Here is an 18,660-nt window from a genome sequence, read left to right as displayed (position 1 = left end):
GTCTATTGCCAGTATACTTTGATCCTCCACATTCATCACTGTCTCCTTTGGCACACTCACCTGCTGCTATTACACCTTCTTGGTTATTAAGGCTCGTTTCTTTACTGTCGAGCGGCAGATCGGTTAATTACTTCGACGTATATACAAGCTCGATGAGGAGTTCACGCATGTTAACGATTTACTTTTCTTTCCCACTCCACCTCAGTCACCAATATAATTGATTTCTGGATTTTGCAGATTGCATTACATTTGGGTAAAGACACTAATGATAAGCCGGGATTGTGGAGACTTTTAAAGACCACTTCAGACTACGTGATTTTGATACACTGATATACTTGTTGGGCAAGGGTAGCGTGACCCTGTTTCCCCCTTGATGTGATACATTTTGAAAGACGATACAATTGTGGTCAGAGAATAATAAAACATGCGACAATACTTTGTGGCCAATGACCAGCGAAAGCTCAGACGCTATGTCTTCGTTAAGCACGTTATTGATCCATATGTGTGTGCTATAATTTTAACGCTACGTGCTTACTTGCTATGCTCTCGTTAAACATAATTACCAAATTGCTTGGTTATACTATGATTATGCTATTGCTTGATTGGTTGGTATGATAACCTATTGTGTGTATGTACATATGACCACTAAAACAACTAAACGCGTCCCCTGAACAAATTAACCTGACTTAACTAATTTTCTTCTGAGAAGATGTCGGCACAAGGGAACGTCAATGCCAACAACCTTCCGCCAGTGGCAGAACTACAAGTGCGCATCTCACGGGCCATTGCACAGCTCGAGGCCCTTTGCTCTGAACATAGCGAAGGCTGCACCTACAAGCAGTTCTTAGACCACAACCTCGGGAATTTGACGGCACTGGTGGTGCCTTAGCCTTCGTACGCTGGGTTGAGAAGACGGATTCTGTCTTAAGATTGAGCAAATGTGCCCCAGGGCACGAGGTCACGTACATAGCTGGGCTATTTGTAGATGGGGCTCTGTCATGGTGGAACCTTCAGGTTCAGACAATGGGCGAGACTGCTGTGAACACTTTGACGTGGGACGAACTAAAAGAACTAATGCGAAAAAGATATTGCTCGAGGGCAGAAGTCCAGAAGTTGGAGACGGAATTGTGGAACTTGAAAATGGAAGGTCCAAAGATAGCCGAATATGTGCAGAGATTTGGCGAATTATCACAAGTTGCTTCGCGTTTGGTGGAACCGGAACCTAGGAAGATTGAACGTTTCATAGGGGGATTGGCACCTCAGATTCTAAGCCTGGTAACAACATCTAAACCTTCAACGATCACCGAGGCTATCAACACAAGCGTGGCGCTCACTGAAGAAGCGATTAGACTAGGAAAATTTTCCACTACGGACGAGAAAAAGGAGACTCCTATAGAGTCATCTGGGGATAATAAGAGAAAGATCGCAAATTTCAAGAAGATTACTCAGGCAAGTAACAAGAAAAAGGCCAAAAAGAGAAAGGACTACATGGGTATTCTGCCTAAGTGCGACAATTGTCTACGCTATCATGTCGGGCGATGTAAATATGGGAAATGTGATAACTGTGGTAAGAGAGGGCATCCTAAGGAAACTTGTAGGCAAGTTACTGAAAGTAGGAATGGAGGCCAAGATGGAAGCAAGAATCACGGAGGGAGCAACGAAAGTGACGATTTTCCAGGCAGGACAAGTGACAGACAAAAACGTGCTCAAGGTTGTCTTAACTGTGGGAGCAAGAAGCACTTTAGAAGATACTGCCCTAAGAAGAATCAGGCACGAGGATAAAAGGTCAGTAGCAGAGCTAGGGGAGCACACCAGGAATCCAAGCATGGATATCGGTACGTCCAATATCACTCAACGTTATGCATCTGTGTTGCCAAATACTGTCGCAAATTTTCGGTTTCGCATCTCTAGAGTTCGAGGGTGTACTGATATAGTAGCACGTAAGTTAGATAACTTGCACTCGATGGGACTAGCTAGGTGAAGCTAGTGGAAGCCAACGCAGTGACTAGAAACGGCAAGATAGAACCCGGAGAGCGTGAATTTACGCTTGATCTACTGCCAGATGAGTTGGAAAGCTTCGACAAGGTAATTGGGATAGATCAACTACCGAGTGTTCGAGCAGAGATTGATAACCGCATCACAATGGCAAACGAAGAAACGACCGTGGCTCATGAAGCAGGATACACCTCTACAAATTACTAATTGCGGGGAGGCACAAAGGTTGTTGCGTAAAGGATGTGTTGTTTTCTTGGCTCATGTCGGGGACAAGGGAGCTGAAGAACCAAAACTCGAAGATATTCCTGTGATAAGGAAATATCTTGAAGTCTTCCCTGAAGACTTGCCAAAATTATCCCCTCAACGACAAGACGAATCTTCGCATCGATTTGATTCCAGGCATTGCGCCTGTAGTCGATGCACTTTAGCGACTTACACCTTCGGAGATGCAAGAATTGGCAGTGCAACCTCAGAAGTTGATAGAGAAGGAAGATAGCAGACCAAAAAAAAATTCCCTTTTGGGTAACCCAGATTTCTGCTCGCCAAGAAGGAGGACGTACATTTTCAAATGGGCATCAACTATCAAGAGCCGAACGAGCTAACCCACAAGAGTCAGTAACTCTTGCTGAGAATTAACAAATTTCTTACCTAACTAACTGTGAGGATCCAACTACTATTACACGACTGATTGATGATCGAGTGTCTTTAGTAATGAATTCAGGAAGAAAGTATATCGGGGAATTGTGGGACAATAACTTGTTGTTAAACGTACACAAAGATGGTGTTTCCTACACAATGCACAAAACCGAGTTACACAGAATACGAAACCTTGAGGATCTAGAAAACATATGCTTAGGACCCTTGGGAACCCAGGTCCAAACTTGTAAAAGTTGTTACTTAGACACCATATCTGTTAACTCAATCGAACACCATTAACCTGACATATATGCCATTTCAGTTAACAGAACAGAAAGTACTTGAAATTCTTTTGTTAAAATCTTCACTTTTGCTTCTAGCCGAGTAGATGTTTGCATCTCTACTCCCCTTAAAGTAGTTGCATCGCTTTAATTTTCTTCGCTAAGAGCGAACACACATTTGCTTCGATACATGGTCATTACCTCATACTCATTGTTTCATCACCTGGAAACTCACATATTACGCGTGCACCATCTGCTACGCATACGGTTTCATTTCGAACGCTTCATTGAAATTCGAATATTATGTTGCTAAATCTAACTACTGGTTTGTGATTCGAATGGCCTACATTATTGTAACGGTTGACTATTTTTCTATCAAGTCAACACACTTTCTCGAAAACTTCTTTTGTTTCAAGATACATTCATGGTTTATTTTTGTAACCATGCTGAGATTTCCCTTATTGGTACATACGTTTATTGTCGGGTTATGCTGAAAATAAGTTCAACTGCTTGAACTTATCCATTTCACATGTTTTGATTTGAGACGCCATGTGATGTATTGGGAACATCACATTCAAATATTCTTGCAAAAGTTCTTTTGTTTCGAGACATAGTGGACTCGATTGGCCTACGACTCCACTAAATCATTTGTTGATTTCGATACCTTGCGGTGATACTTTCACAGAATTGAAGCTTGCGCTAAGTTCGTTACGCACCTCATACACGGATTTGATTATTTATTGACTTGCACTAAATCCGTTTTGTTTATCATGATTAAAGCAGTCTCAACACAGTTGTGTGTTAAGGAAATGGTACATAGATTCATTTCATAAGCCCAATGTACCCCATGACGATACTTTCATTGACTAATCGAATACCTTGTGGTATTTAATACTTTTTCACCTTCGATCAAAAACAGTGGCTCTTTGATATTCTTTGTTCAACTGGAAACTTTACGACATTGTGTAAATCAAATCTTCAGGTTGTCTCAGTACACTTTCATTTGATTTCGGACACGGTGAACTTGTTCAGTCACCATTATTATTTCTCATCATTTCGACACCTTCTGGTGTTATTGCAAATTTGCAGCTTGTGCTAATCATGGTCGATCATTTTACACAAAACTACATATACTTTTGTTTGAACTAAGTCATTTAAACATTCCTGATGCAACTACGAATCAAGACAATGATACACCACATTCACTTGTATTTCATTCAGTGTATATTCGCAATTCGAGAATGTCAACACACAAATCCTTACCATTTATTTATTTGAAAGTTGACAGGTCATTTTCATCTCCAAGTTGTTGATTTTGAGTTCATATAGCGGATGCTATGGTTTGTGAAAATTTGCATACTACGACCAATCATTTGAGAATCCTATCGGACAAAACTCCTCTTTTGTGGAACCCCTGTAACTGGATTACACTAGACTATGTGTCGATACGTCTTGTACCTTCGACACCAAATGCTAAAAGCACATACCTTTTAATTCGTGATATTATATATATTCTTGGACTCACTTGATGTGAATAGGGTTTGATTCGAATTGGTGATTATCTACCTCGGTGCTATTCATATGCATACATACATAATGAAACCCTAAGGAGTTAAGGTAGTACAAATTTCGAGGACGAAATTTTCTTAACGGGGGGAGAATGTGACAACCGTCAATTTTGCATGCATCCGTACAATTAATTAATTTTAATTATGAGCTTAATGACTGTGCTTAATAACAACTGACACTTTAAACTGCTTACTGATTTATGTTACAAACATACATGTGCATCACTTTACATACAGTCACTCCATTTATTTCATACAGACTCTTAGTGACAAACCTGATGCACAAAGCACAGTTAGCACAGTGAGCGGATAACTCAGACACACGCTGACAATGCCAGCACTTAGACAGATACTATTTTTAGGCCAGTATGGGCCAGAGATAAAATACTACACCAATATGGGTGTAGGGAAGTGAGGACCATAAGACTATGTCACTAGGTGATAGTTTGAGTGCCGGAAAGTGCCTAAAACGCAATTTAATTACAGAATTCCGCATTTTTGTAACAATTCAGCTTTTAACACACTCATATTATACAGAGTATTGACTAAATGGTCCTGGACACTTTCCTAGGTGTTGGAATTAATTTCATTACAAAAAGATGCACAAAAGACGCTATACGGGACAATTAAACGCTTTAACGAGACGATAGAAAACCGAACAACCAGACATTACCCGAGACACGAAAATATTGTCAGAAATATTATTTTATCATTTTAAATTATTTACGGTCACAAAAATCCCCACACGCTATAGAAACATGACATACACTCACTATACTAGAAAATACCCGTAACCTCCTAATTGTTTACCCACTAACTATGAAAATTTACAATTAACCCCCCCCCCTCACTAATTCTCGGCTCACATGGGAGGACCCACTCTCAATCATTTCAAATCCCCTACTAAATATTCCCCTTAATTTTGATTGGGAGGTGATCTTGCCAAGAAATCATCATGATGGCATATAAGTTGGGCTAGTGATTTACCTCATCATTCCATCTTCACCAACAAGTCACTCAACCATTTTCCTTCACTCTCTCTTTCCCTCTTGGCTGATTATATCAGCCACCACCACCATCATTTCAATATTCACTCCCTTGATTCATTTTCAAGTCCAAATCAAGTGATGGAAGGAACCTTGTGAAGCTTGGAGCTTGGAATCTTGAAGAAACATCACACCTTGCATTTTCACGCCATTTTCATCATCATTTTCTGTTCACAAGTTCATCCCTAGCCTTAGTGCTAGTTGTAAGTCTTCGATTTAACTCATAAATCACTTCTACGTTGATTATTCGAAAGATTTTAGTTAATGTGTAACACAAGAACATAAAAGAGAATGAACCAGAAAATGGACATAAACTTACATAAAAATCTGGTTGGATTATGTTGGTATAAGCATACATGTTGTTTGATCATTGATTTCTCGATAAACCCGTTGTTAGAACAATCGTTGATGCATTTTTAGTAGCTTTTACAATGTAAACAGCTTGCTGAGTTGTATTTCCAGCCAACTTCAACAGGCTGTAACTGGGACATTTTAAATCGAAAAACGGATTTTCTGAAGGCTAAAATGAGTGTTTTGGAATAACTAAACAAATGGCACTGGAATCGTAATTTTTCGAGACCGTTTACTATTTTTAAAAGACTATTTTTGGACAGCAGCTCAAGCTGCATTTTTACTGCAGCAAAAGTGTGTTGTTTTCGAAGTCATAACCTGAAACCTGAGTGAAACCGACTCATGAAATTTTTACAGTAGATGAACACCGTTGTCAGGACGACCCTCCAACTGGAATTTCGTCAAACGGACTTACGGTTAATTTTTAGTGAATATTTCCGTAAACTGCAATCAGAAAGTAACAAATCTGATTGCAGTCAAGAAAATGATTTTCTATAAAATATGGGTAATGAACTGGACTTTGATATTTTTACATAATAAATCTTGGGACATATAGAACCTTCTGTAAAAATTTGAGAATTTTTGGAGAAGGATAACTATTTTAGAAAAACCCTCGAAAACAGTCAGGTTTCGAGTAATAAAGCTGAAATAAAGTATGTAACGTTTTGTATGTCGATATGTCGGTTTGGTTATTGAAAATGAACTATTGGATATATATAAAAGAAAATGATATGCTAATTAAGCATGGACACCTCTATTTACAAAGGAGACTATGGCGAAATTTTCCAAAAATCCTAACACTTAGTAAATATTTTCTAGACAAGAGCTTACTAGTATATTTTCGACAAGGTTTTTCAAAGATAAAACTCGTCATAATATTTATCACAAAATACGAAGTATCGGAGGTTGGTTTCATACACGAACATGGTTAAATATATATATAATCTCTAAAAGGGACTTAAAAATATATTTCCAACATCCCATCCTTGGGAAGGAAACGCGTATATAAGATACTTTAGAAGTATTGATACTAGAATATGGAATGAACAAATATTCCAACACGACATATGACTAAGTTGAAATACTAATTATTTTGACAAATAATTATCACTCGAAATAATATAAGAAACGTAACCCAAAGACATAAATACTAAGACAAGGCACGACCCGTTCGTCTAATAGACGTTAGACCATTGTAGGTAGTAGTGTTTGCTGAGGAGATTTGGGTTACGAGTACCGAAGACGCAATACTGTGAGTTCATGTCCCCCTTTTCTCTTAACTATTTTCAGTTTTACACCTCGGGGGTGAAATACATTTACAGACATTTACAGACATTACAGACATTTATTTACATGGTATGGTTAGCTTAAGGAAGGTTTTTATTACGCGAACATGTGAGTGGTGGGCATGACACTTAAGGCCATTAATCCTCGTTGTAGGACCGAGGGACATTAGTGATAGATCTATTTGGGTGTAGCGAGCCCCACTCCTGAGTCCGCTGAGTGGACCATGAGATGACTAAGTGCCCGACGCACAAATCCGCTAGGGTTGAGTCTTCCTGCATCACTTCACACTTATCATTGGCTTTGCAACCCAATGATGGTTTTTCCTTATTGCTACATACCAGGGATTTTCATACATACAGACATTTTTACAAAGGTTTATACATACTTACTTACACATGAACTCGCTCAACCTTTGTTGATTTTTCAAACTACATGAATTTCAGGGAATTAGTAAATGGATCTGGCGGGCGTTGGAGTTTTAAGCTGCGTTGTGAATAAAGATGTCATCCAAGTCATTAGGGCTTAGGAGGCGTATCTTAATCCTGGATGAGATACGTGGTCCTAAACTCGGGGTTGTTTAATCTTTGGTTGAGTCTTTTTGAACTCCTTAAAACATGTTATGGTTGGTAACTTGAAATTGGTCTCGTCATTTCAGACAATTATGTTGTACTACTTTTAAACTTAAATTAATGGATGTACATCTACTGGTTTTATCATATAGTGCTGTTATGATCATATGCAATGGTATTAAGAAGTCACACCAATAATCACGCTTCCGCAAAAGTCAGGGTGTGACAAGAAACCACGTCCAACTGGCAGTTGTCTCAGCCTCCACCACTGCATACGCAACAGGGTAAATCCCATTGTTGCCATCCACTCCTACTGTTGTCAGAATTTGGCCAGGGAAGGGCCCTTTCAAAAAACATCCATCAACCCCTAGTATAGGTCTTCCTATTAGTTTGAAGCCTGCCTTCATTGAACCTAAACAAACGTAGATCCTCCTGAACTGCCTTGTTGGACTGCTAGGATTGCAATTTGGCTCAACATCAATCTTAACTGTGCTGCCAGGATTAGATCTTAGTAGCTCCTCACCATAATCCCTAAGATTCTCATATTGTTGTAACACCCATATTAAGTTAATATGAATTTACTACTAAATACGCATTTAGTTTGCATAAAATACGGATTACCAAAAAAATTGTTACGTTTAATACTCTTACATGATTAGAGTATTTAGGATTCACATCCCTACTAGTTTAAAACGTACAAAAGTGACATCCAGAGTTACATGTTCACATTTAGTTAAAAACAAAATATATTAATGCGGAAGCTTCAAAAGTGTTGTGTTCGGTTCTTGACATATTGCTTGATCGCCATCCGGAGTATCGCCAACATTACCTAACATCAAAACCAACTAAAATGTTAGTTTTGACAACATATAAACAAGTATAATCGAGTTCCAATATCAAACAATGAAAATAAAAATAAATTTTCCAAATTGATGCCTCCCGCGAGTCGCGGAAGGCGTCCTTTAATCTGTCGCGTGTCACGACACCCGTCGCGTGTCGCGCCCCGACGATGGGATCCTGTCGCGTGGCGCGGGGAAGACTAATTTCCAGCAGGTCCGTTTCTGAACCTGCATTTTCTGCCCAGCTACAATTTCTTTATAAAATCAAACTTCAAATGTGCATAACTTTTTGCCTACTTGTCCGTTTAGTCGATTCTTTTTCCTACGCGTCCGTAATAAAAATACGGATCCAATCATTCAAATTTCGTGGTATGAAACCTGATTTATAAACGAATTGTTCACAAATCCATGTTTCAATTATTCGACCCGTTTGTTTTGTAGCATAGTTTTCATCATTCAATTTCATTGATTTCTAAGCTTAATTACCCATTCCCCGGGCTTGTCAATTATGGTGTATCATCACCATTACATGGTTTCACGCACACACTAGAATTTCATGCTCGTTCTTCCATATTTCAACCGTACCGCTTTACGCAAATCGTTCAAGCGATTTCTATTTATTTGACCCAATATCAAGGGTTCGTGAAAATCAATTTGGTGCATCCAATCTCTTGGTATATCACCTCTTCTCACTAACATATTATGTGACCTTCAAGTCTCTACATACACTGTCGTTTTAAAACATAGTTTGACCCGTTTAGTTGTCAAGTGAAAACCTTCACTTTGATGACAACTAAGATTTATTCCGACCATTATTTGACCCATTTTCTATGATGTGCCGAACGATTCTAACCGCTCTTTTCAATTTGTATCACTTATATCAATCATGCCTTAACCATTTATTTCAAGTCCATTTTAGTGAACTTCGTCACTTCAATGGCTACCGTACATACACAAGCTATTCAATTTGATCCGTTTGATCTATCGAGTGAACTTCGCCACTTCAATGATACATCAACATCCTTATCACACTACAACATTATCAACAAGATATACTAACATTCTTTGTACTAAGTAACGGAACTATTAGTTACGTACTTGCATAATTCATCAACATTGGATTCTAACCATAATTACCCATTCCCGGGCTTGTCAACCTTGGCGTATCATGTCCATTCCATGGTTTATGCTTTTATAACTCAAATTTAATGAATGACGTTTAAGTCACTTCAACACTACAATTTCAACCATTGTTCGACCCGTTTGGTTGTCTAATGGAAACCACCATTTTACAACACACCAAACTTATGCTAACCAATATTTGACCCGTTTATTTATCTAGTCATCTTCGTCACTACAACTAAATACAAATTTTATATATTATGCCAATTTAAAGTCTACTAACGGAAATACATAATCAAGCATAACGTAACGAAACCGTAGTTACGTACCTTTAAAGCGCTCCTTTCAAACGCGTGTCTCCACCGGCTTGTCCACTTGACGATCCGGATTCCTTGCCTATAGAGTTCAACCAAATATTGCTTAGAACTCCTTTCATAACATATCACGCATAATTTTCCGTATAGTTCAAATATGCGTTTTTATCGCAATTTCACTATGTTAGCTTTCTCTTAAGCATTTTAACAAACACCTTAAGGGCATTGTTTTTAAATAACCATTATCAAGTTAATGACCCAACTATTTTGCCAAGTTCTTCATACTTTTGCAAGTTCATTACTTCTAACATACTTGTTAACATCAGATTTGCTTCATGCAAACCATTAACATCAGTTTTTTGATTACTTTATTAGGATTCCTTACCATTCACAAAACCCATTTAACACTTAGATAGGTAAACATGAATATTCATGGTTTGGACATCAATTTCACAAATTATTGGCTAGGGTTTTACATCTAAACATGTCTCCAACCCTAATTTCATCTAAACATCAATATATCAAGCTCAGATTTTGATTTCACAACTTATCAAGAATCTGAGATGGGGCTAAAATGATAATATTTAGCATACCTTATGATCACTTTGCTGAGATGATCACTAATCTATGCTTGGAATTCGATTTGGATCACTTTAGAGGCTTCAATTTGATCAAAAAGTTGAAACTAGGGTTTGAGGGTGAGCTTGGTCGCCCCCTGCGTTCTTGATCGTTCCAGACACACTCAAATGTGTGTTTGGATTTTATTTTTATTTGTTTTATAAAAACCAAGTTTTCAACTTAACACTTTTGGCCCTCCAACTAATATCAAGTTAGATTTTCCAAGTTTCCAACCAACTTTCTTGTTATAACTAGACTTATGACTAACTAGGTTATTTATTCCTAGTTAGTTTATTATTATTATTTTTTTGTGTTTATTTATACTTTATAATTTCAATATAAAGTTTTATATTTTCGGGGTGTTACAAGTCCACCCCCCTTAAAAGGGTTTCGTCCCCGAAACCTTCTTTAAGTAGTCCGTTGGTTTGGACCTAACCATCTTAGTTTCGTTTTTCAAGGCATTCTTTCTTTTCCGGCATAAGGTATTTTTTTTATTCGTATTAACATGTGCGTCTTTTAGGCATATGTCCTATTGGACCGTAACCTTTTATCATCTATTTCCTATCTTTGTCGCCTATTTGACAGGGTTGTCTTTTGACCATCCAGTCACTGAGTCCGTCGGCATACTTACTTCACGCTAGTCTTACATTGACAAGCGCTCTACATAGGTCACAACATTATTATGACTATAACTTGTTTTATCGCCTAAACTGATTGGTCACCATTTTACTTCATACCTCGTCACTAGGGTATACTATATTGCCGTCATTGGCCCTTTGCGTGTTTATAATTTCATATCTAGTAACTCATATTACAACGTGGCTGTATTATGTATCACTTTTGTGTCCATGATCACATCACGTCATGTTTAGGTTTACGTCGGCTTTACATTATTATGAATCTTCTTTCGAACGCATCGTCTTACACCTGTCGGCGTTAAGACCTATATCCTTTAGTATTAACCATTTTCTAATTTCTCTCATAATATTTATATTTGTTAGAACGTCGTTTCTTTCTAAAACTGAATTTTAGTTTAATGTTTTTCTCTTTAACACATGTCAATTAATCATATCAAGAAATTGACGACAAGAATTATTCTTCTCCGTTACCATTTTACGCGGGAAATCATAACTGGTTCCTACGCTTTATATTATTGACCCGTAGGTTCCTTTACTTAGTCTCGTAGGCTATTTTATTAGGTCTTCACCCTTTTAGGGTGAGACCCTATAGTTTGTTTCTTTGTATTTGCGACCCTATGGTCATTTTGGTCCCGTAGACCCTTACATTGTTTATAATCTGAAGGTTATGGTGATCCCATAGATCATCTTTTATTCATATCTTTATTTAATTGCATATGTATACACATGGCGTCAAGGCACCCCCTTTTTATGTTTAGAATAAACAAATTTTCGCCTTCAAAATTCATTTGACCTTGACCGTAGTCTAATGCTACACTCATTTTCTTTCGGATTATCTTTCCGACTCTATGACTTCTTACGTCATTTTCGCGTCGGTTTATTTCACTCATACAATTATCTGGTTCATGGTTTCCATATTCTTTTACGACCTATCACATAAATTCTCGCACTTCCATTATTCGGTTTGTGTTTACCTTTATTATCAAACATCTTACTTATTTGATCCGAACACCACCTTTCTTTTGTTAGCGACCCTTAGGTCTGTTTCTTTTATTAATGTCCCGAAGGCCCATTTCTTAAGCCTTATTTGGTGAAACCACTGCTATTGTTATATGACCTTTGGGATCTACCTGTTCTTATTCTAACACTTTCAAAACGTTTATTTTACTAATCTTTTATACAATCATGTCCATCACTGTGGTCATCGTCCTTCCACATAAAAAAATTTGATTAATAATGGGTTACTTGGATGGTTACCCATACCCAAGTTTCTAAATTTGTATTTATTGATACTTCATTATTCACAGTAGCGAATAATACGTGTCATCCCTTTAGCTTCCTTCTCGAGGATATTTTCGGTCCGAGTCTTAATTTCTCATTTTTGACCTTAATCCATTGTAACATTAACAAAGTTAATTCATTTGATATTATTATTCCATATCGTTGTATGAAATTTATTTACATCGTTTATTGATATAAACGATGCTTCTACATGTTTTATTTAGTTTAGCCATGTCTATAACCTTGTCTTCGCCATTTATTACTATTGCAATTTCCGGGTTCGGGTGTAATTTCACTTCTTCCCAATACAACATTTATTCACTTCATTAAGTTCCCGGGTTCGAGTGTACGTGCACTCCTTCCCATTTCAATATTCATCGAGATTACTTTTTGTCTCGACTTCACATGCTCACCATTATTTATTTTCTTATATACATATACATATATATATATATATATGTATTTCTTTTACATGATTCACTCATTTCACTACTCATATATGCCCTTACGCAACTATCATTCGCGCTCGTATCGAATAAAATTTGTGTTAAATTAAATTTACAAGAAACATACCTGAAACGACATCAGGTTCAGCTTTAGCCTCTACGGCTGTCACGTGGGAAGACCTTGCCTTCTCTTTTGGGATATCAAGCTTTGATTTCTTTACGGGTCTTGGGTCCACATCCGACTCACTCCCGTCATCTTTTTCTTGTGAGAGACTATCTTTTAATTCAGTCATCATGTCCTCCACCACTAGCAAGATTGTGGTTTGTAGTCTCTTGACAAATTGCAGTACACTGGCTTTTACTGCCTTTCCGACTTCTTCGGAAATTTTAGCTTCCATCTCTTTAGTTAATTGAGATGCTAATTCGTCCCCGGTTACACCGGACATTTCTTTCATCTGTTTGGTGACTTTTGGCACCGTATCGTTATTGCCCTCTTCATTCATCTTGAATCTGAATGTTCATATTAATTGTTAAACATTTCAATCTATATCATTTGCATCTTTCGTTTTGATATAGCCAAGTTCACAACTTGCTTAGACCATTCATGTTTGGTGCACTTTCCGGGTTTGAGTGTATTACGCACTCTTCCCATGCACATCTAATCGCATTCATTTTTTTTAATGTTTTAAGGAAATGTACTAAACTAACTAATTCTAAGCGGATGTTTGATCAAGCTTCGAATCGAACACACTTTGTCTTCAACCATGAGCTCTGATTACCAACTTGTAACACCCATATTAAGTTAATATGAATTTACTACTAAATACGCATTTAGTTTGCATAAAATACGGGTTAACAAAAAAATTGTTACGTTTAATACTCTTACATGATTAGAGTATTTAGGATTCACATCCCTACTAGTTTAAAACGTACAAAAGTGACATCCAGAGTTACATGTTCACATTTAGTTAAAAACAAAATATATTAACGCGGAAGCTTCAAAAGTGTTGTGTTCGGTTCTTGACATATTGCTTGATCGCCATCCGGAGTATCGCTAACATTACCTAACATCAAAACCAACTAAAATGTTAGTTTTGACAACATATAAACAAGTATAATCGAGTTCCAATATCAAACAATGAAAATAAAAATAAATTTTCCAAATTGATGCCTCCCGCGAGTCACGGAAGGCGTCCTTTAATCTGTCACGTGTCGCAACACCCATCGTGTGTCGCGCCCTAACGATGGGATCCTGTCACGTGGCGCGGGGAAGACTAATTTCCAGCAGGTCCGTTTCTGAACCTGCATTTTCTGCCCAGCTCCATTTTCTTTACAAAATCAAACTTCAAATGTGCATAACTTTTTGCCTACTTGTCCGTTTTAGTCGATTCTTTTTCCTACGTGTCCGTAATAAAAATACGGATCCAATCATTGAAATTTCGCGCTACGAAACCTGATTTATAAATGAATTGTTCACAAATCCATGTTTCAATTATTCGACCCGTTTGTTTTGTAGCATAGTTTTCATCATTCAATTTCATTGATTTCTAAGCTTAATTACCCATTCCCCGGGGATGTCAATTATGGTGTATCATCACCATTACATGGTTTCACGCACACACTAGAATTTCATGCTCGTTCTTCCATATTTCAACCGTACCGCTTTACGCAAATCGTGCAAGCGATTTCTATTTATTTGACCAATATCAAGGGTTCGTGAAAATCAATTTGGTGCATCCAATCTCTTGGTATATCACCTCTTCTCACTAATATATTATGTGACCTTCAAGTCTCTACATACACTGTCGTTTTAAAACATAGTTTGACCCGTTTAGTTGTCAAGTGAAAACCTTCACTTTGATGACAACTAAGATTTATTCCGACCATTGTTTTGACCCATTTTCTATGATGTGCCGAACGGTTCTAACCGCTCTTTTCAATTTGTATCACTTATATCAATCATGCCTTAACCATTTATTTCAAGTCCGTTTTGTTTGCCGAGTGAACTTCGTCACTTCAATGGCTACCATACATACACAAGTTATTCAATTTGACCCGTTTGATCTATCGATTGAACTTCGCCACTTCATTGATACATCAACATGTAGGACATGGGTCAAAATTTTATAATAAAAATTACATAAATAAATATAAAATTGTAAAGATACTCTCTTTACATAATTTTTGGGAAATTGTAGTACCCGTACCGTGTACAAATCCATACAAAATTAAATATGAAATACAACATATTTAAATAAATCGATTCAAATCGTTGTCTTTGACAAGAGCTTGAGAAGCGTCTTCTTGTACAATTTCTGCTACGAGAACTTGAACCGCGTCTCCTTTTGCGATCCTTCTTGGCTGCAAAAATGAACAAACTGATGTTGATGGTTGTGGCTGAGGCACGTGTTCAACACGCTTCCCTTAAAACAGATTTCGTGCCTCTACTAAAGATGACGCGTCTGTTTCCCAGGGTACAACAGCCGAAGCAGTATGTACTGCCGGAAATGGCCACGCGCCCGAGGTTACACCGGATAAAATTATAGTGTTAGAACTTGTGGAAAATAATAATATGAAAGTGATGAAAATGAATAGAGAAAAAATATCTCTCTAAGTACCCAACACATGGGTCTTCAAGTCTTCACCACTTCTCTAAGAGTTCTTCATGCATATTTTTTTTTCTTGTAGTTTTCTCATCATCCCCAATAAGGCACATAGCCTACCACTTTTACAATAGATGTAGGTAGTGAAGAGTTACAATTAGTTGGTGATTTATTAGATATATAAAACTTTAATAAAGTTTCACTTAATTAGTGATTAATTAGAGACATAAAAACTCTAATAAAAGCTAATCAAGTGACATAAAAACTCTACTCAAGAGTTAGTCACCAAAGAGTTACTCACCATGAAGAGTCCATTAATTATCACTAAATTAATTTCCATTCACATTATTCAAAATTTCCAACAATCCCCCACATGAATGGAGATTGGTCAAAACACACAAAAATCCGAATGCAACATCGACAGTTGAGTATTGCAGGATAGGTAGGTATTAGCTTTGAACCTTCCTTTGTGAAGCATACTTAGTCTCCTAGCGGTGTGTAGACGCGATGTCCTTGAACAAACCCCTATTTGTGTAGACGACAATACACTTCACACAATACTCTCCTTAGCCGGGTCATCCCCTCATAGTCGTGTCCAATTATGGTCGTGGAACACTTTCCTGGTTCTGCGAGAGCTCTAGGAATTGTGCCCCCAATTCCATTCGAAGCGACCCCACTTCTCTCTAACATAGGTGATTCTATTAAATCATTAAAAGCATCGTGGTTACTATGACTACACAAAATCATTTACCACATAATATGCTTAGCCTCACAATTTGTCACTGAATTTTTATAGGAATGAACTAGGACGTATTAAAGCACCTTTTTATCGTTTAGGGGGTATATATGACCATCTATACTAGCTTATGCATATCAGCTATGCCCCCACAGTGACCACCCTTAGGCATATGAATTCGTTGTCCTATTGAACTTAGATCTTGGGATTTCCAATCAACTAAGGTAGGTTTCCTTCACACACCCTTTTTCCATGGGCTTTAGTCTCATTCCACAACTTGATCTCTAATAAACCCTCAGGTTGTTGGATCCATAACATTATCTTTGTCTTTGACATGTCACTGAAGATAACTTTGCAGTTGAGATCAATTGTCATGACGTGTTTGTAACTCGAAAGTTAACATTGCCTATTGTCAACTTCTAAGACTATAAACTCAGTGGCCACCTGAATCTGGTTATAATATTTGTCTTAGAATGATACATCTATCATTTAAGGCAAACACGTCTCCATTATGCAGTACGACATTTGTGTCCTCCACTTAGTCGTTTGTTTGCAATGTTATATTGGATTACAAAATCCTTATTGCCAAAATTTTATGGTATAAATGCAAGACACCCCCGCATTTAAGTGTTATTGAATAACATCTAGATGGGTTAATGAGAACCATTTCTACATACCCTTATAGGGTTGTTTCTTAAATGGATCCTCCCCCACATTTCTTGCCATTTGATCAACATTTCCGTAACACCACTTATGGCGACATTTATACACATATGATTGAACAAGATCAACCTCATTGTATTAGTGAATTCAACTCATATTGCATTAGCTTACATAAGCTTCCGAGCTGACCAAAGCAACACATGCCATTGTCATAAGTTTGTCACCAACTTAGAATAATTCTAATTTAACATCTAGAATAAGCTTAGACAATGAGTTCTCCTCATTAGCGTTTCGAAAAAACCCTTAAAAAGTTACATGTCTTTTTCTTATAATGAATGAAAATTCTCTCTCAATTTTGTCTATACAAATTCTTTTTGTGTTCATACACATTTGAATGTTTAGAGTTAATTAGTTTCCGATCAAGACCCATAATTAACCAAGTACTAGTCTAGCATGCTTTAGACTACAATACTTTAGCATGTGAACAGAAGATGCATCATTCTGATTCTTCACAGCCCTAAGGATATCATAATATCACTTTACAACATTCATCCCTTATTAAGACAAAATAATGAGACTTATTCATAATCCTAAAACATCAATATTTTGGAAGGCCTCACAAAGTATTGTATATAGCACATAGCTAAATTTCATCATTCATTTAAGGAACATAACTTGTTTACCTTTGATATCCAACAATCTACCATTGACTCATAAGTACTTAAACATAAGTCTTAATGCAAGTCACTTGGTGAACACATTCATCATCCACAAGATGAATGTTTCTCGTCTACAATCACTATTATGTGTGAGATAGAGTCAACTAGAGCGACACTCAACAACCTGGCATTCATAATTTTGCCATAAGTGATTTGCACACATCTATTGTTATTCATTAGGAGATATGTATGTTTAGGATGCTCTCCCAAATGAAGGTAAAATCTCCATATAGCTCTAACAATAATCAAGTGGTAGACGCATCCACTTATAAATCTCGCAAGATTTATTAAAGGGATACAATAACATCTAGTACTTTTACTTTCATATGTTAGAATTCACACTTGTGGATTTGCCAATGACTTATAATGAAGTATGTCGACATGAATGTTGTTAGTGTATTTTATCTAAATACACTCACTATGTTCTTTCATTACTCGCTCATGATGTGGTTATACATTTGATATTTCGTCTTTGACTTTTAGTCAATGTAACAACTCTCAAGTTGTTTATGTCCAAGTATTTTCATGTACTATCCGTTTAAAACCATATTCTTTTAAACAATGTATAACCAACGTTATAATTATTTTCCACAAAATAATTTATACGTCACAACCATTAGTGATTTATTTCTTTGTAAAAAATTGCATGTGTTATCCGAAGATATTGAACACAAAACAATAAAATACGTTGGAAACTAAATCATAAGTGTCAATCACTTTTGAAATTTAAACGGAAGCATAGACAATATGTAGACATCAAATAGCAAAGTGCTTTTATCTTCAACACTTTATAATCTGACTAAAATCTTCTCAACAATATCGTCCCTTGGCATGTCTTGAGGTACTCCCTCAATAAGACTCCATGCACTTTTAAGTACAAGTTCCCCATTTCATCTTGAAACTTTAAACTTGGACAATTATGCTCAAAACAACACCAAGTTGTTACAA

General features: G+C 37.0%; 1 long non-coding RNA gene across 1 annotated transcript; it reads right to left on the bottom strand.

Moving 5' to 3' along the window:
* Positions 1-8,352: 8,352 nt before the first annotated feature.
* Positions 8,353-10,731, bottom strand: LOC110863816. Its single transcript, XR_002549387.1, has 3 exons — positions 10,602-10,731; positions 10,024-10,090; positions 8,353-8,562 (listed from the first exon to the last, which is right to left on the bottom strand). It is a non-coding gene; the product is annotated as an uncharacterized LOC110863816 (long non-coding RNA).
* Between the last annotated feature and the right edge of the window lie 7,929 nt (positions 10,732-18,660).

This window comes from Helianthus annuus, chromosome 6 (genome assembly GCF_002127325.2).
Source record: "Helianthus annuus cultivar XRQ/B chromosome 6, HanXRQr2.0-SUNRISE, whole genome shotgun sequence".
In the NCBI taxonomy this organism is placed as follows: domain Eukaryota; kingdom Viridiplantae; phylum Streptophyta; class Magnoliopsida; order Asterales; family Asteraceae; genus Helianthus; species Helianthus annuus.
Note: the sequence above shows the minus strand (reverse complement) of the source record. Positions and strands in the feature narration are given on the sequence as shown.